At 42.3% G+C, this 26,413-nt stretch overlaps 1 long non-coding RNA gene across 1 annotated transcript in view; it reads left to right on the forward strand.

Moving 5' to 3' along the window:
• The first annotated feature begins 1,515 nt into the window (after positions 1-1,515).
• LOC128853632 (uncharacterized) overlaps positions 1,516-26,413 on the forward strand; it is a 238,778-nt gene continuing 213,880 nt past the window's right edge. The window contains exons 1-2 of the long non-coding RNA XR_008452251.1: positions 1,516-1,744; positions 10,411-10,474. This is a non-coding gene — a long non-coding RNA (uncharacterized LOC128853632). The remainder of the gene's footprint in view (positions 1,745-10,410; positions 10,475-26,413) is intronic.

Consider the following 26,413-nt stretch of genomic DNA (forward strand, 5'->3'; position numbering starts at 1 on the left):
TTCCATCTGAGGCTAGAGTGCAAAAGTGAGAATTGTTTAGCTTGGAAGAAGGAAAGGTTGGAGAGTGTGTGAGTGAGGTGTTTAAGAAAGATACCATGAAAACTAATCCACCCCTCAAATTAACTTTGCGCCCTAATATGAGAGCAAGGGGTCAGTTAGCACAAATATAATGGAAAATATTTTAGTGTGGACCATTTAATTAGATTGTTAAGATGTCTGGATCCCCCAAAGCTCTAGACAAGCAATTGGTACAAACAGCACGATGTAGCAGAAATGGCCCTGATTTTGAGACTTTGCAGTGTGCCCTTGAGCAAGTTTTTCTCTCCACTAAATGCCTCCTTGCCTCCTTGGTATGTCTTTCCTGTGAAGGTTATAAGTAGAGTGGAGAATTAGTCCTAATTGTGCACTTTTGAAGCAGTTCACTCAACAGGGCTTCAGTCCTGGTGGTGCCCTTTGTGCTTTTCCTCAGTATCGGGTCTACCACAGGTTTTGGTTTAGCTTTGACAGAAACCGTTGGGGCAGGTTTGGGCTGTTCAGGCATTTAACCATGACCCTGAGTGTCTGATGGAATTTTGGAAAGTGCCTACATGACAAAATCCTGTTAAGAATCCAGTCTCAGCTTCTTTTGAAATGTCTACTAGATAGGTGTTTTCATCCCAAGCGTTTATACACAAAAAATCCTGATTGTCTTCCACTGTATCTCCCAGTGATACAACAGCTTTACCAGCACCACCTCCTCTTCGGGTGTACCTTGTGGTGGTAGGTATATTAGCCTGTGAGATGCCTAAATAGTAGAAAAGAAATAAAGCTTGGAGAGACTGGATTCTAGATAAACTTGAGATTCTAGATAAACTGAGAGTGGCTCAGAGTAGTGGTGGAGCGATGGTTTGCTCCAAGAGCATTTCTGGATAAAGTACCTTGCTTTCAATTTATCTAAGTTCTCCTTCTGTTCTCTTCAGAAAGCTCATGATGCACTTAAATCAGAGGAAGGGATCAATGAAATGTGATTTTTAGAAATATAAACCATAGATGACAGTGTATAGTACCAATCCAAAAAGGAGTCGAAAATACAAACCAAACTGGATAGAATGGGACTGAGGGATTAGTCCCTGAGGTAGCAGTGTGAGACAAGCTGACATGGGATAAAAGTAACAAACCAAAGTTCATGTGTCTCTGCTGACAGACAAAACAAAACAGAGTGAACAAGTAAGTAGTTTTGTAAAGCCTCCAGCCTGGCACTATCAGTCAGAGTCCAGAATTGTATTGGGCGGTGGGGTGGAGAGGGGAAAAGGAGAGTTTTGTGTGAGTATCAGATTATCCTAAGAGTAAGAAGCAGGGTTTTATGAGAGGCTGTATTCTTAATCACCTTTTCCACCCATCTTCCAGCCTGGAGCTGCTTGTCAGTCTGTGACCCAGGTGAAGCAGAGTGAAGCAGTCACCACTGGCCGGGGAGGAGAGCGCTAGGCTGTAACCTGCTCTGCCGGCTCTGCAAACCCTGGCTGCCTTCAGTTGTGCATCAAGATAACATTGCTGACACCTGGAGATGTTTATCTTACAAACTATTAAGCCTCCATTAGGCTTTGAGGACTTCGAGCAAGCCTTCAGATCTGCAGCTGATGGAAAATGCAGAGGTACTTGGCTTATCAGAAAAGAAAGCAGCAAAGACAATTTTAAAGCCTCCAAGGCCTGAAACAGCGCAGCACGTGGGTAAGGAGTACAGTGACTCATCTCTTCCCTGGAACAGGTAAGAGCTGTGGTTTCTTGAGACAAGGTTAATGTAAAGCCCCTGTGAATAATGTTACTCACCACTGGATGTCATTATTTCTCTATAGGAAGGCATCAGGGACACTTCTTTGGCAGCAAAATTGTTTTTATTGTCTTTTTTTTTTTTTTTTCTTTTCCTCCCCCAAATAAAGAGCCTCACATATGGGATATTCAGGTGTTTGGCACCTTTCCACTTGGCTACGGTAAGCTCAGGAACCAGATTACGCTTCTTGTTTTCCTAGGGTGGAGAAGGTTTACAGCCTTGTGGTGAATATGGTCTATCCTCAAACCTGCAGCTATCAGGCCAGATCGTCAGCTGGTGTATATTGTGCTGCTCTGTTGAGTCAAAGAAGCAATGCCAATTTAAATAGGCTGAGGATCTAGCCCGTTGTGGCTGCTGCTTTCAAGTCCCACTCAGCTATAGCCAATCCTTCCCGCTTCCTCATACGCTTCCTTCATGCCCCGATATCCCACATTTCTGTTGGTGTTTGTCCTCCTTTCTGTCTCAGTCCACTGTCAGAAAATTTTGTCCAAATATTGGTATTGGTCACTTTTCCCCTTTCTTTCTGCTTTTGTTTGTGTTGTCTTCAACATGCCCCTTCCAGAGGTAAATCTGGAAAGACAGCCTGGGAGAAATGGGGTCAGCTGGAAAAGGAAATGAGTCATATAAACTCAGCTCAGAATCTTGCCCATTCAACATAATATCTACCTTCAGCTTTTTGGCTGTTCTGAATTTGCTTCTGATCCTATCTCAGTGTTAATTTTCCACACGAGCCTCTCCATTACTTTTTAAAATCTCAAAATATAAGCTTATGTAGGACATAGAAAATTAAAACTCTCTAATATTTAACAAGTGACATGGGGTTTTACTTTGTTAGTTCCTGATACGGGCACAGAGAAGGTCTCAGAGGAGGTTAATTCTATTGTAACCAGCAGCTAACCTCCTGAAAGGGCAATTGTTCTGCCTGTTAGTGGCTGCTGTCACAGATCATACGGCTACAGGAATGGTTTGGGTTGGAAGTGACGCCAAAGTCCATCCATTTCCAACCCCTCTGAGATGGGCAGGGACCCCTCCCACTGGATCAGGGGCTCCAAGCCCCATCCAACCTGGCCTTGAACCCCTCCAGGGATGGGGCAGCCACCACTGCTCTGGGCAGTCTGGGCCAGGGCCTCCCCACCCTCACAGGACTAAGATCTCATCTCAGTCTCCCTTCTTTCAGCTGCAAACCAAACCCTCTTATCCTGTCCCTGCACTCCCTGATCCAGAGCCCCTCCCCAGCTTTCCCAGAGCCCCTTTCAATGCTGTGGGGGGACCTCTAAGGTCTCCCCACAGCCTTCTCTTCTCCAGGCTGAACAACCCCAACTCTCTCAGCCTGTCCTCATGCGAGAGGTGCTCCAGCCCTCAGATCATCTTCATGGTCTCCTCTGGACTTGCTCTAACAGATACTCTGTGCCATCCTCCAGCACAGAAGGGAGATTTACTTTCTGAAGGGCAAGACTGCGCTGTTGGCAGAGCATTACAGCTGCCTTCCAGTGATTAGTTTCCTTAGCACTCTTACAAAATTTAGGTTTGGAGGGGGCTTTCAGGCACGAAGGCTTACAGTACTCTTACATTTTTCAATAGTGTTTCTTTACCTAGAATGAAAAGTTAATTAAACTAGTTAATTATTCTTACAGCAACAAACAAGGAAAACATCTTCCAGCATCACAGTGATAAAACAGACCAATGTTTTACTTTTTTTTATAATTCTTTATATTTATTAGGTATGTCATCAGCTCAGCTACAATTTTATGTGAAGGATCTTGAAGAGTTTTAATGTTCGCAGGCATGAAAGCCTGGATAACAGCAGCCTGTTTGGTCAAATGAGCTGCCCTTTGTTTTTTAACAAATCTGCCTGCCCTCCTTCCACATATGCTGTGGTGGATACGATGCCTCTTTACATTAAGCATTGTCTTCCTCTGAAAAGGTGTACCCTAAAGTCCAGGGATGTATAGATTGTAGTTGATCTGGCTGTCCCCTTCTTTCTACAGCAAACCGGTTGGCTGCTCTTCTAGCAAAAGCACTGAACCAGGGCTAGGGAAAGTAATTCAAACATCTTGCTTCACTCAAAGTTCTCAATAAGATGAAAAGGAAACCATTGCTGCTTGAAAAGATGGCATAGAATATAGCAAAACAGTTCCATGAGATGGTCTTCATCCAACTTATGAGAGATTTTTGGTGTAAAAGTAATGTGTAACTAAATAAAGGGATGATGGAGCTTTTTGTGAGCTACAAGGATTAGGATCTGTGATGTAATGAAACCATACAGCTTCATATGGTAGGGATAGGTCTTGCTTTGATGAAATAGAATTAAATTCTTAGTTTCGCTGCCAAAGAAGCATGAACTAAAAAAGACTTGGCATCTCCCTTGGAGAGTATTTTAGGATTAGATAAACTGAAATTTTATTGAGTTTTACTGTTGAAGTATGTTATAATCTCAAATGTAGCTGTAACAACATCTTCCTACCAATTCAAGAGGTAGTTGGTGTGGGTTTGGGATCTTCATTGGGTTTAAAATGAATTAAAAAATACTCTTCATTTGTCCTCCTGTTACCTTATCTGGTCATTAGTCTGCAATAGAGAGAGGTGTATTCTGCTCATGTTGTGCAATGGTAATTAATTTTATATCCATTTTATAATTTCCATGTTTTATGTGGACAAATGGCGTCCCTGGCAATGAGATGAGTAGTGAGCAAGGCACTATCAGTGGCTGTTTGGTATGTCTGATGGCTAGTAACCTCTGAATCCTTGATAGCTAATGTAAAGGGCCAAAGTCCCTATCTCAGAGGTCACCTTCTTTAACAAATGAGTGCTATGGACAGGTGATGCTCTTTGTGGGACGTGTTAGAGAGCGAGCCATCAGTATTGGGCGTCTGAAGAACGTTCATGGTCAGAACCTCCAGGGTGTCTGACTTTGAGTGCAGTAGGTTCGCATTTATTGTTTATTTGTCAACACACCACAGGAAATATTTGAAATAGCTTTGTAGATCTGAAACCTCTGGTGGAATGAGTTCTAAGACGGACACAGTAGGGGCTGTGTAAGGTCAGTCACATTGTCAGAAAACAAATCTAAACAGATTCATCAACATGAAGCCATCAAACTGAGGCTGTTCTACAAGGAAATAATTCAACTGAAGATAGGACCAGTATTATAAAGGTGTCTCTCTTGCTCTTTGATGCGTTGTGATTTTCCATTCTGATGCCAACATCAGTTATTTTACACCAAGAGAGTTAATTTCCTCATTTATTTTGCCAGCTGCTTTCTTTCCTCATCTGCATATATTCTTCGGTTATCACATGAGTGTTTAGACTGGAAGTTAGGAAAAATTTCTTTACTGACAAGAGTGGTGAAGCCCAGAGTAGGGGTGGAGTGTCCATCTTTGGAGGGGTTCAGAAAGTATGCAGCCATGGGACTTTGGGGTGTGGTATAGCAGGCACAGTAGGGTTGGGCTGATGGTTGGACTGGATGAGCTTAGACATCTTTTCTAACCTTCTTGATTCTATGATTCTAGTGCTCAACAATCGATATCTTGTAAAACTGAAGTTCCTGCAGCATACAATATACAGCTGCGGCTGTCATAGGTGACAGCCACACTGCTGAGGGTATTTAGCAGTGTAAATGGTTTAGATACTTAACTCCAGTGAAATAAATAAGGTTTAGACTTCTTTGTGAATCTTAGCTATCGTGCCTGTGCTTTCAATTTGATGACTCACTGCTGTAATCCATCTGCCCAGACCGGAATGTGGCAAGGCATTCTGCACTAACAGCTCAACACAGTGGTTTATTTTTCTGAAGAGGAGATGTGAGGAATAATTTGTCCAATTGAAACTGCAAGGTGAGTCACAAAGGTGATGACAAGGATTAACTTCCCGCAGCCTGGTCTTATGACTGCAGAAACATTTTAGTGAGTCTTGCAGGAGACAACGGAGCTGGAACACGGCTGGCTAACTGTCCATCAGGAATGCCCTTGGAGTAGCACTGGCAACGTTGGCTTTTGCTCTCTGACTATAAAGATGAAGCTTTAAAGGCTTTTTTCTGTGGCTGTGAATATTTTAAGATGACTGGCCAGGACAGAGAGCTCTCACTGATAGCCGTGAAAGCATACTGGTGTAAATTTAAAATAGCTTTGTTATTTTCAGCTAAACGCCGTGCTAGGGGAGGTTAGTGTTCCTTTCTGCTCTTCCGAAGTGCAAGGGAGGACCTCATTACATAAGTACTTGTGGCCTTTCAATAGGATTGTGATACCCAGCTCCTTTTGTGTGCCCCGAAAAATATCTCTTTACATTCCCGCTGGGCTTTGCCTCATTTCACATCCTGAACCCTCAGGTAACCCACTTACCTTTGCACTATTAACGAGCTCCAGAAGAACCTGTCCTTTACTGCATGCTTTAAGAGAATGCCTGATGGCAGGCAATAGCATCTCTGGTTGGCTGGGTAACAAATTAAACTTCTGCTTGTTTCCCCAAATTGTAGCTATCATCTGGATATTTTGCAGCTGCTACACCATCAACTAGAAGTTCATAGTGTTGCAAATAAAAGATATGAAAGAAATAATTTTCAAGCGATAGATATGACTTATCTTCTTGTTCTAGGGGCTCTAAAGTGGATTTCAATCATGTTCAGTCACAGATGTGTGAAACTCAGTTGCCGAAATTAAGCCTGTTCCCAACTACCTAAGGCTGTTTTTGTGTCAGGAGGTCTATGTAACACTTCTCAGAGCTCTGACCTGGTAAATGTGTCCTCTGGAGCAGCTTTCTTGATTTTTTTTTTTTTTTTTCCCCCCCCTCAACACCTAAAAATCCAGTTCCTTGAACCAAGTATTCAGTAAAAGGTGCTGTGACCAGCTGTACTGCATGACATGTGTAACAGGAGTGCAGAACAAATCAACTACTGCAAGATATTAACTTGGACAAAGTGAAAAGTAGCCCAAAATATGTTAAACAGTAAAAATGACTTGGCCACTCTCAGGGCCTAGATACAAATCTTGATAATGACCTTAAAGAGCAGTGATGCATTTCTCTTAGATGAAAAAGGAACAGACACATAATGTTCTCTCTGGCTTCTTTGGAATAGCGTTTAGGAGCTCTCATGTTATATGAAGAAATAGGAGAAGCAATTAGCACCGAAGCCAAACTGCAGCTCTCAGTCTGAATAGTACTTGATACAAACAGACCTGCTCAACCCCATGGTTTTATTCAAGTAATGAAGTGTTGCTCAGTGTAATTAAGGATTGCCAGAGTTGGACCCTGTAAGTATAATAACAGCTTTCATCATGTAGGATCTTAAAGCATGATGCAGGCTACAAATCAAATTCGCTGCACTCTCTCTCTTCAAACTGAAATTAGACACATTTTCTGCTCTTCGAGGCCCAGTATCCCACTTAGAAAATGTACTTTTGTTTTTTTTTTGAGCCAAGCAGCAACAGCTTTACTGGCAGTAGTTAAAACCATAGCACTAAGGAGGGTAGTTTTAACAGTTTGTATCATTCTCTCGGCTTATTCATAGCTCCAGCGAAGGTTATCCTTGCTCCACTCTTGCTGCAGAGGCTCTGGCAGCCTGGAGCCTCTTCTCCAGAGTTCACTTACAGCCTGAAAAGTACAACTGTGACTACAAATGTTAAGACTGGCGATGAAGTAGGTTGTTTTTTTTCTTATGGACGAGGTTTATTTCTTTCTGATGTGATTCTATGCTATATTGATTTGTCATTTTGGACCTCCTAGGTTATCCTGATGACAAATAAACTGCAGGTGCTTCGAAGGCCACCTGCTACATCACCTGGAATTGATATAAATGTATGAAGTACTCACAGGTTTTATCCTTTTGTTAAACCTAATGTTACATGTACTGTTGCACCGTGTGTGTTGAGAAGCAACAGACCTGAATAGCATACATGAAAAATGATGCACAAAGCCTGTGAGTTTATATACTCCTTTTTGGGCCAAATACTTTACTGAGGGGGATTATTGTGAGTTTTAACTTCTGCAGCTGTTTCTCTGTGTTCCTGAAAATTCAAAGTTCAGTCTCATGTTACACCAGGGCAAGCCAGAAGTACTTCATGTTTCAGGTACTGCCCTGAAAATTACTCTCTGTTCACAGCAGCAAATCATGGTGCAACTGGGATGAATTTGTCTTTCTGTGAGGCTCCTTGTCCTTATCTCTCTGAGGAACTAGTCATCTGGCTATAAGATCATCTATGATACTAATTCCTTCCAGTATTGCCAGTTTTTACAATTTAATCATAAATCTGCTGGAGCTGGGTTTGCATTAAGATGAAACACATCAGTCATCACACCCTCTTGCCTGCCTGCGGAAAACCCTGTTTGGGCTGGATTTGTAGAATCATGGAGTGGTTTGGAAGGGACCTTAAAGCCCATCCCGTTTCCAACCCTCTGCCATGGGCAGGGACACCTCCCACTGGATCAGGGGCTCCAAGCCCCATCCAGCCTGGCCTTGAACACCTCCAGGGATGGGGCAGCCACCATTGCTCTGCTTCCTTCTGATAAAATAGATGGATGCTTGAGAGGTCAGGCAATGCTCTGTCCTTCCTCCAGGGAATGAAAGAGTTGTGAGATAGGAGAGGAGGACAAGAGGAAAAGAAACCAGTGTTATAGGTGATAAAAGATCTTTGTCTTGCTTTGAACACCAGTTGTTCTTTTCTGTTTCTCTCAGCCACAAAGCCGGATGGGTACCTCTTCAGGGAACACTCTCTTAGCTGTAGAGGGACAGTGGCTTGAGGAGAACAGAAGTACAATGGCAAAATATTGGCAAAAGATGGAAGATAATTATGCAATGCGAGTTTTGGGGACAGCTTGTATCATCAGCCAGTGCCTCCAGCCAAACCATAATCTTTCCTTTGTTCCAGAGAGAGTTTCTGTGGATCTGGGAGTGCTGCTAACAGGCTGTCAAGTGAGAGAGAAAAATAGGAGGGAAGTTAAAATGTCAAAGGGTAGGATACAAGCTATTTTTAAGATGTCTGTTGTGTTTTGAACCAGAACATTTGGCCAGGAGAGACTGGCGAGAGGGTGTGTTTGGGCTCTGCCTGTCCTGCCCTGTGTGGGGTCTCTCATGTCAGCAGGTGTCCCCACCACCATCAGCACAGACCAAGGAGTTTCAGGTTGATTTTATCACCCTGATGCACAAGCATATGGTTTATGTGAGGAGCATTGCATGTTTTTTTACTTTCTGGAGCATGCTGGGAGGGCACAGTCCACCCCCTCCCTGGGCAGTCTCTGCCAGGGCCCAATGACCCCTTCGGTGAAAAATTTTTTCCTGATATCCAACCTGACCCTCCCCTGGCGCAGCTCGAGGCCATTCCCCCTTGTCCTGTCCCCTGTCACTTGGGAGAAGAGCCCAGCTCCCTCCTCTCCACAACCTCCTTTCAGGCAGTTGTAGAGAGCAATAAGGTCTCCCCTCAGCCTCCTCTTCTCCAGGCTAAACAACCCCAGCTCTCTCAGCCGCTCCTCATCAGACTTGTTCTCCAGCCCCTCACCAGCTTCGTTGCTCTTCTCTGGACACGCTCCAGAGCCTCAACATCCTTCTTGTGGTGAGGGGCCCAGAGCTGAACACAGTATTTGAGGTGTGGTCTCACCAGTGCTGAGAAGAGGGTATTTGCACAGGTGCCAGTGGGTCTGCATGGAATATGCTGGAGCACCCACTCCCTGCCCAAGCACCATGTTTCTGCAGTGGTGGGAACTGAAGCTGCTGCAGCAGCAATGTAGAATCATTGAGGTTGGAAAAGACCTCCAAGATCATCCAGTCCAACTGTTAACCCAACACCACTGTGCCTTCTAAACTATGTCTCAGAGTGCCATGGCCACACGCTTTTTGAACACCTCGGGCATGGAGACTCCACTGTTGCCCTGGGCAGCCTCTGCCAGGGTTTCATGACTCTGCCAGTGAAGAAATTTTCCCTTAATATCCAATCTAAATCTCCCCTGGCATCACCGGAGGCTGTTTCCTGTTGTCACTTGGGAGAAGAGCTCAACACCCACCTTGGCACAGCCTCCTTTCAGGAGATGCGGAGAGCTTTGAGGTCTCCTCTCAGCCTCCTCTTCTCCAGGCTAACCAACTCTAGTTCCCTCAACTGCTCCTTCTAAGACTTGTGCTACAGATCCTATGTGAGGACAGTGGTGGCTCCAGGGATGTAGGTACAAGCTTGTACTTCACTGCCTGTGCTTGTGAGGCAGGTGCTCAGCAACACTCTCACAGGCTCAAAGTGAGGGTTTTTCTGTGTCTGGTGCTGTGATGCTGTGCGAAGTGGGGCGCCTTCACCTCCAGCATGTGTGACGGTGCCTTTGCTTGAGGCTACTCATTTCTTTGACTTTTCCAACTCACTTGTTGGTCTGGGGCTTCTCCATTATTTCAACCAGGGCGTCAGTGTAAGCAAGCATAATTTCAGGAGATGGATGTTAATTACTAGGTGAAGATACTGCTGTTTGGGTGTAATAGTGTTCACAAGGCAAACTTGCATGGGAGAGAAGAAGCTACACATGAGGTTGGTTGCAGAATGGTTCCCATGTCTGCTTTTCAACAAGCAACTTTGTATTTTGATCTCTTCCTTTCCTTTCTGACTCCTCTTCCTTTTTCTGTTTTTTTTTTTCTACAGTGTGGACTAATCCCAGCAGAATTGCTGAAATCACCCCGAAGTGATGTATTCAAGCACTGAAAAGGTAAGATCTCACATATAAATCAAGGGCTTTGTGTGTATCTGCCACGTGCATACCCAACATCAGCTTACGCGTGCTCTAACAACACTGGGAACACTGTGGGGCAGCAGATTTTGATATTTTATTTGCATTTTCAACTGTCAAGCAGAGAATACAGTTCTCCAAGAAGTTGGTGTGCTGCTGATCTGTTCGTTCCTGTGCTACAGTAGCGTTTTTTGTGGCTTCTGATAGGAAGCTTATTACAGAGCATGAAGAGCTGTGTGTGGTCTGTTGGCTTCTCTGGGTACGTTCTTGCACTGAATAACTGTCTACTGGTTGCCTGGAACAGGAGACTCAAATGATCCCTCTCCTTTGTATGCTGGAGTACCAGGTGAAGTCCAGAGTCAAGAGCATTTGAGTGCAGAGCAAAAATGCTTTACTTAGGCAGGAAGAAATGTTGATGGAATGTTTAAAAAAGATGATGTGAATACTGTTCTTTTGTGATAGCTCGTTACTGAATCAAACCAGACCTTGCAACGACACATGGGCTGAATTTTGTTCTGATGTGGAAGTAAGTGGTCTTTTAGCAGGTGAGGAGGAGTTTCTAAGTGTTTTAGGCTTTGGTTTGGGTTTTTTTTTTTTTGTTTGTTTGGGTTTTTTTGTTTTTTCTCCAGATCGTTGATTCTTTGTGATTTAGCCTGTGGGAGCTTATTTATGGGAAACACAGATGCTTCCTAAGACCCATCTTGGATAGGAAATGTCATTTCCAGGTCCCAGAAGTGTCCTCCAGTTAGTCATCATTGTGAGAGAGGGTGCTGGAGGAGGTGACAGCAGAGTGGTTTCCATGGCTGTTGCCAGGATTTGAAAGTCTCCTGGATGGAAAGATGACCAGGACAGAAGGCAGCTTCCTACAACGTTTATTTTTTTAAAAAAAGAGTGTGTGTAGAAGTGATTGCCTACGTTTGTTTTTGCAGAGAAATACTGTGAAAAAGAAACAAGATTTTGAGTTTTTTCTGCTATTCATTTGCTTGTTGCTTGTGTTTTCCTAACACACCCTCCTCCTCAGTATTTTTTATCTATTGATTTTGGAGAAAAAAATATTCAGGTGCTAATGTGCTCTAATTCTTTTTATTTCATTATACATGGAAATCATTAATTAAGAGTCTGTTTAGTTTTATTTGCCCATGTTTTACTCTTGGGATATCACCATGACGATAGCTCTTCAGGGCGTCTTCTTGTCTAGATCTGCATTTCTGAAAGCAAGTTTATTTATCACTTTGTGCTTTTGAAATAATGGTTCAGGGCGCTGAGGAACTGTCAGATTGGAAGCTGGTGTCACTGCATAACGGTACAGTGATTTGCCTCTCCAGTCTGACTAGAGTGAGAAACCAGGGTTTATAGGGGAGAGGATTTCAATAGTGATGGTTCTAGCTGAAGACCAATAAAGTGCTTGGGTAAGTAATTTAACAATGAAGTAATTTTATGATAGAGTGTTATAGTATGAGATTGGGAAACACCAGGAGCTTGACATACAGTAGTAGAAAAGAACTGATTTGTAATGCTGTTATGTATCACAAGTCTATTGGTATGATAAAGTAGTGTTTTCTGGCAGGAAAGTAACTCAAAGATCTCCTGTAGTTCATGGTGTAAGTGAAAAGATAATGTTCATAGCAGAAAACTGCATGAGGCAATAAAGGGTTTTTATGAGGCATTAAATGGGAAATTAAAATTATGAACTCTATACCTAATGAAAGTGACTCCTGCAGGAGGAGAAGCACAATCTAAACGAGTAAACTCCAATGTCATCAAAATACTTTTCTGTTTTCAAGAGCATCTGGAATTTCAGAGTTGCTGATGCCTTGGATTTTTCATTGAAAATATTGACGGTGGTGTGTTTTTAGGGAAGAAATATTTGAAGGCAAGTAATTGAGAGAGAGGTGATGAAGTGAGTGAAGGGAGGCCGGACGTGATTGAACACAGTTTGGGGTGGGTTCTTTTTTGCTGTCTCACTGGAGCACAGAATTTGCAATTCAGGTCTCTGCTTTTCTTAAAAAAACATTAAAATAATTTTGTACGCTGTGTGTAGTCCTAATAAATTTAGAGACGTAAGTTTTTACGTGCATACAATTTTCTAGATTAAAAATTCTTTCTGATTACATCTGCTTTAAGTGTGTATATCACACTAGAAATTACCCTTCTTTATATGCAGTGAAGGTTGTAAGACTGTTGCCTTATACTTATTGATAGCAAGTTACTACTGTTGTGTGCAAATTTAGCATCATTGCCCAATTTATGGGTAATAACACCTGCCTGGATAGGCCTCATGCAGATCCCATGTTATAGAAGTGGTGGCACACACCTTTCCGTCTTATTTCTGTTTCCTCTCAGGCAGAAGTGCTTTCCTGCCTTATTTTATACCAGATGCGATTTCCTTGTCCTGATAGAATTGTTGAATGGTTTGGGTTGGAAGGGACCTCAAAGCTCATCCAGTTCCAACCCCCTTGTGTGTTCACTAAAGTCTTTATTGCTGGCTGTGTTTGGCTCCTTTTCAAGAAGGAAGCTCATAATGCTGAAGGAATAAGCAGACGAAAGGCCTGCCTTGGTGGTTCTTTTGCCTCTTGCCTTTACTGACATGCTTTACCTATAAAATAATGCCCTGTCTAGATTTAAGGTGTTTTAGCCACTTTCAGCTCCCACTACCTCATTTTTTATCCATTTTTTTTTCATTTTTATTCAGTCCAAGTGGCTTCTGGGGCATCAACCTGCTATTTTTAAACTCTTTTCTGATGTAATGTTTCTTTTCCCCATCCTGCCAACTATTTCTGCTTTGTTGCCTTTGTCCCTTCTATGAATTTGACACCTTCGTAATTTAATCGGCCAGTCAATGTCTTGCTTTACTCACGTCTCGAGCGTGCCAGTTACATTACACTTTTCTCCCTCAGCACATGTGCTTCTAATTCACTGTTTTGTCACATACCGACTCTCTGAGCGTTGCTGCAGATCATGTTTATGGTTCAATCCTCTCTCTTCTGCTGCAAAGAGAGGGAAGTAGGAAGATGCAGTGCATTCACCTTCCCTCTGTTACCAGTGTGGGATGCTCCCCGGGGACCTGAAAGAGGTCATATGGCAGTGACCTTCACTGGGGAGATTGGTCTTCCACCTAGGAGCCTTTAATAACAGGATCATATGAGCTAACTTGTTTGAGTGCAGAAATGCACTGCTAAGTTGAAGATTGTGTTCTTTGAATGCTGTCGTCTACCATTACTTAGAATCATAGAATAGTTTGGATTGGAAGAGACCTTAAAGATCATCCAGTTCGAATCCCCCTGCCATGGGCAGGGACACCTTCCGCTGGATCAAGCTGCCCAAGGCCCATCCAACCTGGCCTTGAACACCCACAGAGATGGGACATCCACAATTTTGCTGGGCAACCTAACTTCTCTGGGCAACCTGAATAATACTTACAGTACTATAATAGTTACTATGTTCTACTGTCTGCGTTGGTCGGCTGCTGCAAAACAGCTGGCCATGCCGTTGGTCTGTTCTCCAAGTAACAAGTGATAGGATGAGAGGAAATAGTCCCAAGTTGTGCCCAGGGGAGGTTTAGTTGGGATATTGGGAAATATTACTTCCCTGAAGGGGCTGTCAAGCATTGGCAGAGGCTGCCCAGGCGAGTGGTTAAGTCGCCATCCCTGGAAGGATTTAAAAGCCATGTAGATGTGGTGCTTAGGGACACAGTCTGGTGGTGGACATGGCAATGTGAAGCTTACAGTCGGACTTGATGATCTTAAAGGTCTTTTCTGTCCTAAACAGTGCTGTGGTTTTGTGTGATTCTGTGCTGTATGGCTGCTGTAATAAACTGCTATTCAATAAGGGAGAAGAGGGTGCAAAAGATGAGGATGCCTCGTTAGTGCAAATTATTCAATGTGTCACAGAGTTAGTGAAGCTATCTTCATGAGGATTTGTTTCTGAGCGCTGGAATCTCTGGTGCGAAAAAGTGAATTGTAAGCACAATATAAAATATGCTGCAGTGCAGTTTCATTCCTCTTAGTCAAGAAATAAACTCTCTCTTCTATCTGGCCATGTGTTTCCATAACTTTTGCAGGACAACCAGTTTCAAATAAATTTGATAGAGATGTAGTAATGAATGACACAGGTTGCTGGGTGGAGCAAGCAGACTTTGTGGTTGCTTAAGCCTTGTTTCCCTAAGAAAATAAGCCTAAAATCAAATGCCTCCTGGTAGGAGAGGACAGATGAAAAATAATAGCATAAAGGATCTCCAGTCCCCTAATTGTGGTATTTTCCATGTCTCTTGAAAGCATTTAAAACCTTCTGTAACCACCAGCTCTGTGACTGTGACACGCAGGCCGGTATTTCTGCCAGCGCTGCTGCTCTAGCTGACGTGAAGGTTAGGTTTCATTCACACAGCAGCATTACCCATGCTTGGCAGTCTCTGAAATAAGCCTGGCACGGGAAGTCTCTCTTGACTTCTGAGCATTAGATGATACTGCCCGAGAGCAGAGACCAAATGCATATCGCAGTTCAATCGGTGTGACTGCTTATGTCTTCAATAACAGCTTTCTTGATGTCAATCAAGTTTCCAGGAGCTTGAAACTGAGGAGCTTAATTCAGGGAGTACTGGACCTGACCATGAAGGCTACAAAGCCTATTGGGTAAATAGTAGATAGCTGATCAGTGTGTTCTTCAAGAGTAATAGCACATTAATAAACACATTTCCGTAGCTTACCATCTTAGAGTAATGGAATGGTTTGGGTTGGGAGGGATCTCCCATGCCATCCAGTTCCAGATTCCTGCTGAGGGGACAGGGAAGGGACACCACCAACTGCATCAGGGTGCTCAAAGCCTCATCCAGCCTGGCTTTGAACACCTTCAGGGATGGGGCATCCATGTCATCTCTGGGCAACCTGGACCAGGGCCTCCCAACCCTCACAGGAGAACATTTCTTCCTAATATTTGATCTTCACCTTCCCTTTTTCAGCTTAAAACAGTTCCCCCTCATCCTATCCCTGTACTTCCTGATAGAGAGCCCCTCCCCAACTTTCTTATAGGCAAGAAATATATATGTGTGTATATATGTATGTGAACATGGCAGCAACCCCAGCTTTCTTCACTTAGGAGGTATTAAAAGTCTTCTGTGAAATGCTGTCCCATGAAAGCTGATGGCAGGAGTTTGGATGTACCCAATAGGATGTATTTATTTTCTTATATAATGAGCTTTCTCTCTCTTTGTCCTTTAGCCATTGTTGGCTTTGAACTGGGGACTCTGCTTCTGAGCCCTGGGAGAATTCCCAGATGTTCTATGTGTAAGAATATAGTTGTGAGAAGGCATATGAAGTTTTGAGAGTGGATCTTTACTACTGTGCTAATAAATCTTAAGAGAGAGCAAACAATGCTGATTTATATGCAACCAGGTTAAAGTTTGGTGACAAGAATATAATTGCAGACAAGCCTTTTCTGAGCATGCACGGTGTTCAGCTTGGGTAATGACAGACTTATCTCTGTATTTGCAAGCCAATGCCATGTTGCATTTACAGCTTAATACAAATAAGTGGAATTCTTTTGTGCTTCAGTGAGTGAGCATAATTGCTGGCAGATGTGAGTTTTAGGTTGGCCTTCCCACGTTGCTCACCACTTACGGGAGTTCCCCAGAAACCACACTGCAGCACAAGCCTCTGGTTCAATGGCAGAAGGATGAAGGCTGCATTGTTGTGATGTGAACGGACACTGGAGGCGAGACTTCTCCTCCTTAGAAAGGCCAATGCTGTGGTGCCCCTAATGCTTTACAATATTGGCAGGTATCCTAGATGTTTCTTATGGAAAAATGCTGCTTTGACATTTTTTCTGTGACCTGATTTTTGGGATGTTAGTCTGGTTTCTGGTAGATGCTATGCTAGTGTTTTTTCAGTAGTTTGGGGTTACAGTAAGGTTTACAGCCTCTCGTTCTGTTGTTCCACAAACCCTCTCCTGTTCAGTGATGTTGCATCAAATACAGTGGGGGAACAACGTCTTTACTCAAGTTGATAAATCAGCTCTCTTTCCGTGCAGAGTTTTAATGAAAATGACAACGTTTTCTTACAGCCACATGTTGAGCTGTATACCAGAGTATCAGACTGGCTTTGAAAGTGCAGATTTTCTGTGAGGAACCGCTTGGGTTTCTGTGATATTGTCCCATGGTGGTGCAAGCAGCCCAAAGAAATACAGATGTATTCTGTAATTTTTCATATGAAATGGAGGATTTTCCATACTGTGAAGAGCAGCATGCCTTCTTTCAGCTGCTGAAGCAGAGTTCCTCAATATCCAGGAGAAGTCTGAAACTAATTTTTCTGGTTGATTTGCAAACTCCAGGAGATGCTTCTAATCACAGCGGCACTCTCTGGTTCAGGCAAACACCATGTGAAATTTGCTGCTATAAATAAAGTTCTTCCACACTTGTTTTTATAAGGATGATGATGCACTCGAAGCTTAAAACCTCAGCATCTGTTTTGAAAAATATAACTGCGGTGCTTTGCTGCCGAGGGCTTTTTTTACAGTTGATAGTTGTTTCCCAGCTTTCTTGCATCACCTCCACTGGTGCTGTAAGACAGATGTAGGAAACTTTGTGTAAATACACTGAGTCAAGAAACCATTGTGTCACTGCGAGCTCTTCAAGATGTTCGTTGCAATGTAGCATAATTGGCAAGGTTGCCATGGAACAAACCTCTGTGATTTTTAAGTCACAAATATGAAGTCTTTAGGAAAATTGGAGAAGTGCTTTACAGGTCACCTTTATTTTTCCTACCATAGATGCTGTGCTTCACAGGCTTCCTTTAGATATTATTGAAGTGAATAAAGAAGTCTCTGTATGTTTAGCTGAGTAGAATGTTAGATGTAGTTTGGAGGCTTTGCCTCAAAAGAGGCAAATCGAAGAAGCACCAGATAAAATAGTAGGAATGGTGTTGTTGGGCTGACAGTCGGACTTGATAATCTTGGATATCTTTTCTAACCTTAATGATTCTGTGATTCTATAATTCTATGGAAATACATTTCATCAACATAAACGGGAGCATAAAGTTTGCTGCAAAGGATGCATTGAATCAACTGACAGCGTAGAGAGCTGTGGCGTCTATTTCTATTGTAGTAGTGCTTTGAGATTCCCCCAGGATGTGTTGTCATTGCACAGGTGGTAGTGTACAATGTGTAGGATGAAAGAGTGCTCCCCTGGGAGAGCCTGCCGTCTAACTAGAAAAGACCAGGGGAATGGAGGTGGTGGTATTTACACTTTAAAAATCACAAGCGGAGACCTGGAAGAGGTAAACAAACAGAAAAGCTTGTAGTCAGCAAGAGAATTGGGTTCTGAGTTCCTGCAAATCATTCTTTGAATTGGGGGTCAGCAGAAATTGGGTGGGAAGCCCACCACCATCATCTTCAGGTTAAAGTCCCTACTGAGTTTCTACGTTCACAAAGAAAAACATAAGACTCTAAATCAATAACTGGTGAGCAGTTTAGCGTTAGGCAGAAAGGTCGTTGTATATAGGAACGCTGCTGCCCCTCCATAAACCAGCCCCAACCCAAAAAGTGTGTTAAGGTCCGGTGCTGTCCCTGATGTTTCTTTGTAATCCTGACTGTGTATTTGGACCTTGAGAATTCCTTCATATGCGTATGTGCTAATTTATAACTCTACACTTTGGGTGTATAGTATACACTTTACATGCTGGTTAGTAGCACGGTGATGTTGGGACTGATGGTTGGACTGGATGAGCTTAGAAGTCTTTTCTTAGAATGATGGAGTCATTAAGGTTAGAAATGTGGAAGATTATTATTTATTACCTGATAAACAATTAACTCAGTGTTGCAAAATAGCTGCGGTTTGTGGATTCCATCAAGAATAGATGAACAGAAATACATGCTGCATAAACCCACGGAGAAAGCTGGGACAATAAGAATTGAGCACTACAATGATGCCAGCCAGCTCCAGCATATCTAACCGTCTATCTGGAACTTTATTCCTCTCCTTTTGAAATTCCAGGTACTAATTATCAAGTGAAGCTGCTCATTTCAGCATATCTGCTGAAAATCCTGTATTAATAATTTTTTTTAATCTTGAAACCAACTCCTTACATGAAAAGCATCACAATTTGAGCAGATATAGAGTTGATTGAAATAGGTAAACTAAAAGATGTCCATGTTATAACTTGTGGAAACTTGAAGCTTTTCTGAGTATTGAGATCCTTTGAAAACCTGTGTCTGCTTCTACTTTGTATCATACAAGTGATATACATTTTTAAATGATGACTTCTATGTCTGATGGCTAACGCAAATAGCTGTGTTGTAGTTTTGGCCAAGTTTGTGAAAGACCCCAGAGTTACAAACACAATCTGAAATTTAAACGTATATAAGAATGTTCAAATGCTTCTCTTTTCCTAGAAAAACAGCCCTAGCAAAGCCCGTATGAAATTTTAGTCCTAAATATATTATAAGTGCTGTTGGTAGTGCTGCCTATAATTAAGCTTTCCTCACATTTCCCATTATAAGACCCTGTTTCCAGTGGCATATAACTTTGCCAAATTTTAACTGTTTGGGCTGAGATTTTCCATGCTGAATGTCTGCCTCAGATGAATTGTTTGGAAAGCTTAAAAAAAAATGGTTTCACCATTTCTGGGAATGAAATTAAGACCAAAAAAATATTTTCTTTTGCCCGTGCAAACTTAATTCTGGCATTTCCTAAGGTTTGAGTGCATGGGTCTGTAGTCTGGTGTTTTGTGTATGTATATTTACATTTCCTTCAGAGGGGGAAAGTTTATAAAAGAATGCCTACATGGACATACTTGGATAGGTAGAGAACTTTTAATTAAACAAGAAAACTGTAAATAATTTAATTGGGTTGGCAATAATATAATTACATTGGTCTGTTTTTATCCTTGGGCAAATCGTTGAAGGCCTGATCTCAACAGCCCCATCTTTCATAAGGGAACGGACTATGGATTAGTTTTAATATTGATCTCCTAATCTAACTTTTGCCTCAGCTCTTGGATATGAGGTTCGGCGGATGCTCTCCTCCTCCACAGTTTGCTGCTAGGCTGAACTCAAGTCTACAGGGCATTTTGATTTGAGTTGTCGGAATACACCCTAATATCATAGTGTTGTTTGGTTGGAAAAGACCTTTGAGATCGTATAGTCCTACCATACCTGTCCACTACTAACCCATATCTCTGAGGAGATATTGCCCAAATCTGTTTCAGTAGCGGGCTTGATCTTCAGCTGTTTGAAGCGAGGGTGCCTTCTGCCCTATCCTGTGAGTCTCCAGTTACCAAAACCATCCAGAAACCTAATTTTAGTTGCATTTCTGATGATTCCTAGTAGTGAAAACTTGACTTGCTAGTCTATAAATCTTTTGCTCCTCCAGAGAAAGAAGTTAAAGGAATATCCCAAAGCTTGAACTTACTGAAACAGGAAGGAAATAGAAGCTGTAATAGGCACTCAAAATACTTTGGAAAAAGATTGTTTTTTCTAGATGCACATAAAATGGAGTGGAGAGGGGAGATATCAGCCACCTTAAGTGCAATATTGGATGTGCAGTATCATCCTGCTGGCTGCAGACTCCTTAAACATGAAGGGATGGACTCTCTTGCTTTTGGAAAACCACTTAACTGTTGTTTCTGCTTATCGTGCTGGCTGGATTTATTTCCTCTGCTTGTGCTGCCCCTGCATTGAGTTATTCCCTCTAGCTGTGTGTTTCAGTCCTAGTCCCTTCTCGGGAAGCAGAAAGATGCTGCGGCTTCTGGGTGTTGTTTTGGAAACTGCTCAAAGACTGGCAGTGAACCTCACATCTTTGGTTGTGGTGGGGCAGCTGATATACTTCTATGTGGACACCGTTGTTTTAGTGGTACCCTCAAGGAAACCTCTATTTTTGTTGTGTATTTGACTTTAAGGCATCGATTTTTTAAATGGGAAAAATAAAAAGGTTTCTGGTTTAACTACTTGTGAAATAATTCAGCTGGATTTCTTTTCTTTTTGAAAAGGAGGAATCAGACAGGTGTGTAAATGGTATTATTTGCTCTACTAATATTATTGTTGCCAGGGCTTTTTAGTTACACTGCCCAGGATATTCTTATGGAAAAAAAAAAATGCTGCCACCTTGATATGATTTTCAGCATTATTGGCAAGAGCTGTGACAATAATGAAATATTTTTCTATCTCTGTGCTGCAGGCCCAAGGCAAGACTTCCTTCCTTTCACAGATTTCTTGTGTACTTAACTCTAAGTATAATTAACTCTCAATAAATGTAGTTTGATCAAAAGAACCTGCATCTCCACAAATCCATAGAATCATAGAATAGCTTGGGTTGGAAGCCCATCCAGTTCCACCCCCTGCCATGGGCAGGGACACCTCCCACGGGCTCAGGCTGCCCAAGGCCCATCCAACCTGGCCTTGAACACCTCCAGGGATGGGACAGCCACAGCTTCCCTGGGCAACCTGGGCCAGGGCCTCACCATTCTCATCATGAAGAAATTCCTCCTTGTGTCCAGTCTAAATCTGCCTCTCTCCAGTTTATACCCATTGCCCCCTCGTACTATCACTCCAAGCCTTTGTAAACAGTCCCTCCCCAGCTTTCCTGTAGCCTCTTCAGGTACTGGAAGGTTGCTCTAAGGTCTTCTTGGAGCCTTCTCTTCTCCAGGCTGAACAACCCCAACTCAAATTACTGAAGTCCCTCCTAAGGCTAACACTGACTGCCCTCAGACAGTATTGGTGCAGTCCTCCTTCTTCTAATGGTGGACATTTTCCATTAAAAGAAGGAAAAAAACCTCCTTTGCTCCAGCCTATCAAGGAAGGAATTACCAGAGGTCTATAAACTGCATTCCCACTTCAAAGGCTTGTGAGCTGACTTGGGTTAGACTTCCGTCTTGAATGCTCTCCTGTGGAAGGGCTGCATCCAGCAGCTAACAAGCTTGGCCCCGTTCTGTCTCTGGACTCGATCGCTCAGAGATGGGAGTGGTGGTATATACTGAAGGGGAAGTTGTTTGCATAGCATTTCTCTTGAAATATTGTCTCTGTCTCACTCTGTTCCTAAACCACGTGTGCATTCTTTCAAGTTAAATTTCAGTGGATGTGGTATTTTCCTTCACTTCCTCTCCTGAAGGGGTGTTGATGTGCGATTAAACAGCTGCTTTGTCCTGCTGGAGAGATGGGTGCCCTTTCCGAGTGGCTAAAATAACTCCAGCCGGCCTACAACTTGCATGAGACTGCTTGGATTGCTCAGGACTAAGTTTATTGAGAAGCAGTGTATGTGGCAGGTGATCTGGAAAGGTACTTCATTGTGCATGTGGGGTTATACCTCCAACATATATCTGTTACCACCGTTGGAACCCGTCATTCAGCTTTTGCTCTTGATTCAACAAAATACCACAGCGATTTTATACCTTTCTCTTTTTTTTAATACCTTGAAACTCAAACATTTAAATAAAAACCTATTGTACTGAATAAAAGACTTGATGGGCTTCCAATTAACATCGTGCTCTTGCAGTTGAATATTTCTAGAGCTGTTGATCATACGACATCCTTTTGGGAAACTGGCTACCAAGATTTTATTAAAAGGTGTATTCATAATATTCTATCAAGACAATGGTTTAGATTCAGTGAAAAGTGTTCCTTCATTAAAATGTAAAGCAGTGTCATATTTTGAATTTTATACTGCATTTATGTGCTGCTGGGATGTTTTTTTTTTTTTTAATGAACAACATATCAAAAATCATAGGGTCATAGAATGGTTTGGGATGAAAGTGACCTCAAGCTATATCCAGTTCCACCCCCTGCCATGGGCAGGGACACCTCCCACTGGATCAGGGGCTCCAAGCCCCATCTAACCTGGCCTGGAACCGCTCCAGGGATGGGGCAGCCACCACTGCTCTGGGCAACCTGGGCCAGGGCCTCCCCACCCTCACAGCAAAACATTTCTTCCTAAAATCTCATCTCTATCTCCTCTCTTTCAGCTGAAAACTGTTCCACTCATCCCATCCCTGCACTCTCTGATCAAGAGCCCCTCCACAGCTCTCTTGGAGCCCCTTTCAGCACTGGAAGCTGCCCTAGGGGCTCCTCAGAATCTTCTTTTCTCCAGGCTGAACACCCCCAACTCTCTCAGCCTGCCCTCGTGTGGGAGGAGCTTCAGCCCTTGGATCATCTCTGTGGCCCTATACAAATATCAAATAGTTTTCAGCTTTTCTATAGTCATGCATTTTTAAGCTAGTAATTTCTTGGTACAAATCATTACTAGTCACCATTCAGTAGCTGTACAGAAGCTCATCACCTCCTCACTGAGCAGAAGCTCTTTGTAGGAAACCACAAATGTCAGAATGCACCTTTGATCCTTAATTCCTTTTGCAAGTGAGAAGTAATTCTTTGGATGTAAAATACATTGCTTGAAGAATAGCACAAGATACTTTGCAATACTTAATAATTTGTCGTTGGAGAAAAAGTGAGAACAGAGATCATTGTGGCAACAGCTCTTGACTGAATTAATTAATTTTTTCTCAGTCTTGGACTTACTGTTCCTGGAACAGTCTAATACTCTAGTTTGTATTGAAAAAAAACCAATCTATTGGTTGTGCCAGGGGCATGAGATGTTTAATTAGGTTCAAGAATGCAGTATCCTTCCTGTCTGTAAAGCTGCTTCTCGTGCCCTGTCCTGCTTTCTTGGATCCCAGTTCAGAGTGTGATACAAGAGCTTGCTCTGACTTACTAATTTACTTTACTCCCAAGACCTGCTTTATGGGCTTTATAAACTATTTTTCTTAACTCTGTAAAATGAGAGCTTGACTTGCAGGGTGCTGCTTTGTCAGTTTTACAGCTTGTGCGACATAAAATACAGACATTTTTACCATGACATCTTCATTATACGCGAGCTGCAATTCCTTACATAGCACAACTGTAAGGTTCCTTCTGGAAGTAACAATCTAAGCTCATAATTGTGAGGGGATTAATGCAAATCTTTAGGTGTTTCTGGGATCTATTAAGTAGTAAGAAAAACTTTTGACCTTGCTGACAGCAGGTTTTTCTCTGGCTATTGAAATGCAAGAAATAGAGGTAAGAACTGATGGAATTGACTTATTCCTCGCTTTCTCACAACTAAATTCAGCAGCTCTGAAATGGCAGCAGCATGTTGCAACCCAGTGGTGCTCTTGCTTTTCATGAGCAAATGAACTATGTTGCCATCTATGCCAGCTGGTAGCTCTGCTCTCTGGGCATAACACTGGAAATTTCACCTGCTGCTTCTGTTTTGCAATTGTGAAAGAGGAAAACAGGTGGTTTAATTTCTTTCTTACATATCAGCAGGTATTTGTTCACTTCTTACCTTCTTCTTACAGGGAAAACAATTGAAAAGTTGTAATGTGAGCTGGAAAGTCCACCTCTGATCTTTAGCTTAAAGCTCATCATGAAAAACACTTATGTACAGAGTTTGCAGTGCTGCATGTCCGCTGTTGGTGGAAATTAGAGGTGAAAAACTCACTTTGGAATGTGTTAAACTAATTTCTAACTCGACAACTTCAGCAGAAATCTGATTGTGTATTCTTGAAACAATGCTGCATGTAAGGTGGCACTGTGTCACAGTTTAACCCTGGCCCAGCTGGATTTGGCAACCAAATGTGAGCAGTGGGAACCCAAATCCCTTCCCCCAGCCCCAGGGAAAGGAAGAAGGAAAATGAGAGGAATAAAGAGTCTTGTAGGTTGGAAATTAAAACCAAACCAGCTTTAATGAAATAATAATAATAATAATAATAATAATAATAATAATAATAATAATAATAATATACAAGTATATGGAAATGTGTCCCTCCCCCCTTGGTGGAGATGTCAGCACAGATGCTGCAGAGTGGACACTGGGGAAAAGGTCAGGCTAAGGGGGGGAGCTGGACTTGGGAACTGGATTCAGGAATGCACGGATGTAGGATAAGGGCTGCAAAGACAGACAATGTCCTCATCGGATGTCAGCTACCAAAGAAAGACTCTGTGATCCTTCAGTTTTATCCTGAGTATGGCGTGCATGGGATGGAATACTCTTTTCTCTCAGTTTGGGTTACTTGTCCTGTCTGCTTGTCCCTTCAGGTGTGACCCTTTTCCTCCTCTTTAACTTATATTACTCCACCAACTGGAGGGTGGCCTCGGTTTCTATAGGAATAAGTATAAGCAGTAGTTTTTCTGCATAGCAATGCCCTGTGTTATCACTTTTGGAGAAAACACAGTATAAAAACACTCAGCTTTCAAAAAATGAAGTTACTTAGACAAAATTTACCTGAAGTTAGAAAAGTGATTCTACTTTAGGTCAAAGCGGAACATCCTGCTGATAGGATGCATAAGACTTAACTTGCATTGTGCCAGATGGGTGCAAAGTGGCAGCTGTGTTCCCCAGAGACCGTTGCATTTTAGCGGCCGGGGAAACTTGGCTTCTAGAAAAGCAAGAGTAATACCTGGACTTGATAGATTGAAGACACAGGCATCTTGACAGACTGCTGGGGCTGCTAACATGAGGAACGAGTTTAACTTTTTTTTAATTGCAGATTTTTAAAGAGCTTCCTGGGAATGTATTACATTGGCTGACATCGTTGACATGAGGAGGTTTTGTCCATTATAAAAAGAAGCTTAAACTGTGAAACTGATGTTGATCTTTAGTTTAGATTTGGAAAAGGATTTTTTTAGGTAATTTAAAGAAGAAAAATAATGTGGGATAATAGGGAGTGCTATTAAAATGCAAAGACTGAAGAAAGAGCAATCTCATGAGAGTAAGAAATCTCTGCTAGGAAATACTCTTCAACTCAACTTAAGATGTCATGTCCTTAACGTAAGGAAGACATTTAGCATGAAATGCTGCTAAAGGTATGATTCAACTCAATGATCTTGGAGGTCTTTTCCAGCCTGGCAATATGATTGTATGATTCTAAAGGTCCTTGCTTTCATGTTCAGTTATAGGTGCTATTTGTTGAAACTGCTTCTCCTGTTATTTCATCCATATCCAAGCAGCAGCTTAATCAGATCATAGAGTTTTTTTAACTTCAATAATTTCCCTTTTTCTCCTCAAACAAAAGAGGACGTCCCACGCTCCAGCTGTCTTCTGTTCTGCTGAGTGCGATGGATGTTGCTGATATTGTCCAGTGATGAGGTATGGGGAAGCTGAACAGGCTTCCAGAGCAAATGGGTGCTTTTCATCTCTTCAAAGTTTGGCTTTGTTTCTGATGGAAATCTCTTGCGTTACAATGCAGTCAAATCCAGTGCAGAACTGCCTTTGCAGCTGAGAAGTGTTTTCTAATGTTTATACCTTCATTATGACTCTCAGTAGCTTTACTTTGCCAATTTGAGCAAACCAGCAATGTAAATGGAACGCTCTTTTAGAAGTTGGTAATTTGTCTTAATGAAACTATCTTTAACACATATCAGATGTATATTCCTGGTTGTACTGATGTGATGCTTCTGAATTCCCACATTCTGCATGCTACTTGAATATCCAAAGTAAAGATAAAGTAGATTATTTTTTTCTCCTCTAATTACTTGGAGACTAATGCAGTGTCCCTTAGTCTTTTTTGCTCTAAACAACTTCATTTTTTTCTGGTGTCTCTTCAGACATTCTGTTTTTGAAAAATCTGGTCATTTGTTTTCTTCTGTAGCCTTGCAGATTTACATTTTTTGAGAGGAGTTTTCAAAAGAGAATATTGTATCTGAGCTGAGATCATCTGATGCTGAATATAATACGTGTTTCTTCACCATGAGAGTGGTGAGGCACTGGCACATGTTGTGGAAGTTGTGGCTGCCCCATCCCTGGGGGTGTTCCAGGCCACGTTGGATGGGCTTTGGGCAGCCTGAGCCAGTGGGAGGTGTCCCTGCCCATCACAGGGGGTTGGAATTGGATGATCTTTAAGGTCCATTCCAACGCAAGCTAATCTATGATTCTATGATTCTTACACTACCTTTTGTTTGTAT

This window comes from Cuculus canorus, chromosome 14 (assembly GCF_017976375.1).
Source record: "Cuculus canorus isolate bCucCan1 chromosome 14, bCucCan1.pri, whole genome shotgun sequence".
In the NCBI taxonomy this organism is placed as follows: Eukaryota; Metazoa; Chordata; class Aves; order Cuculiformes; family Cuculidae; genus Cuculus; species Cuculus canorus.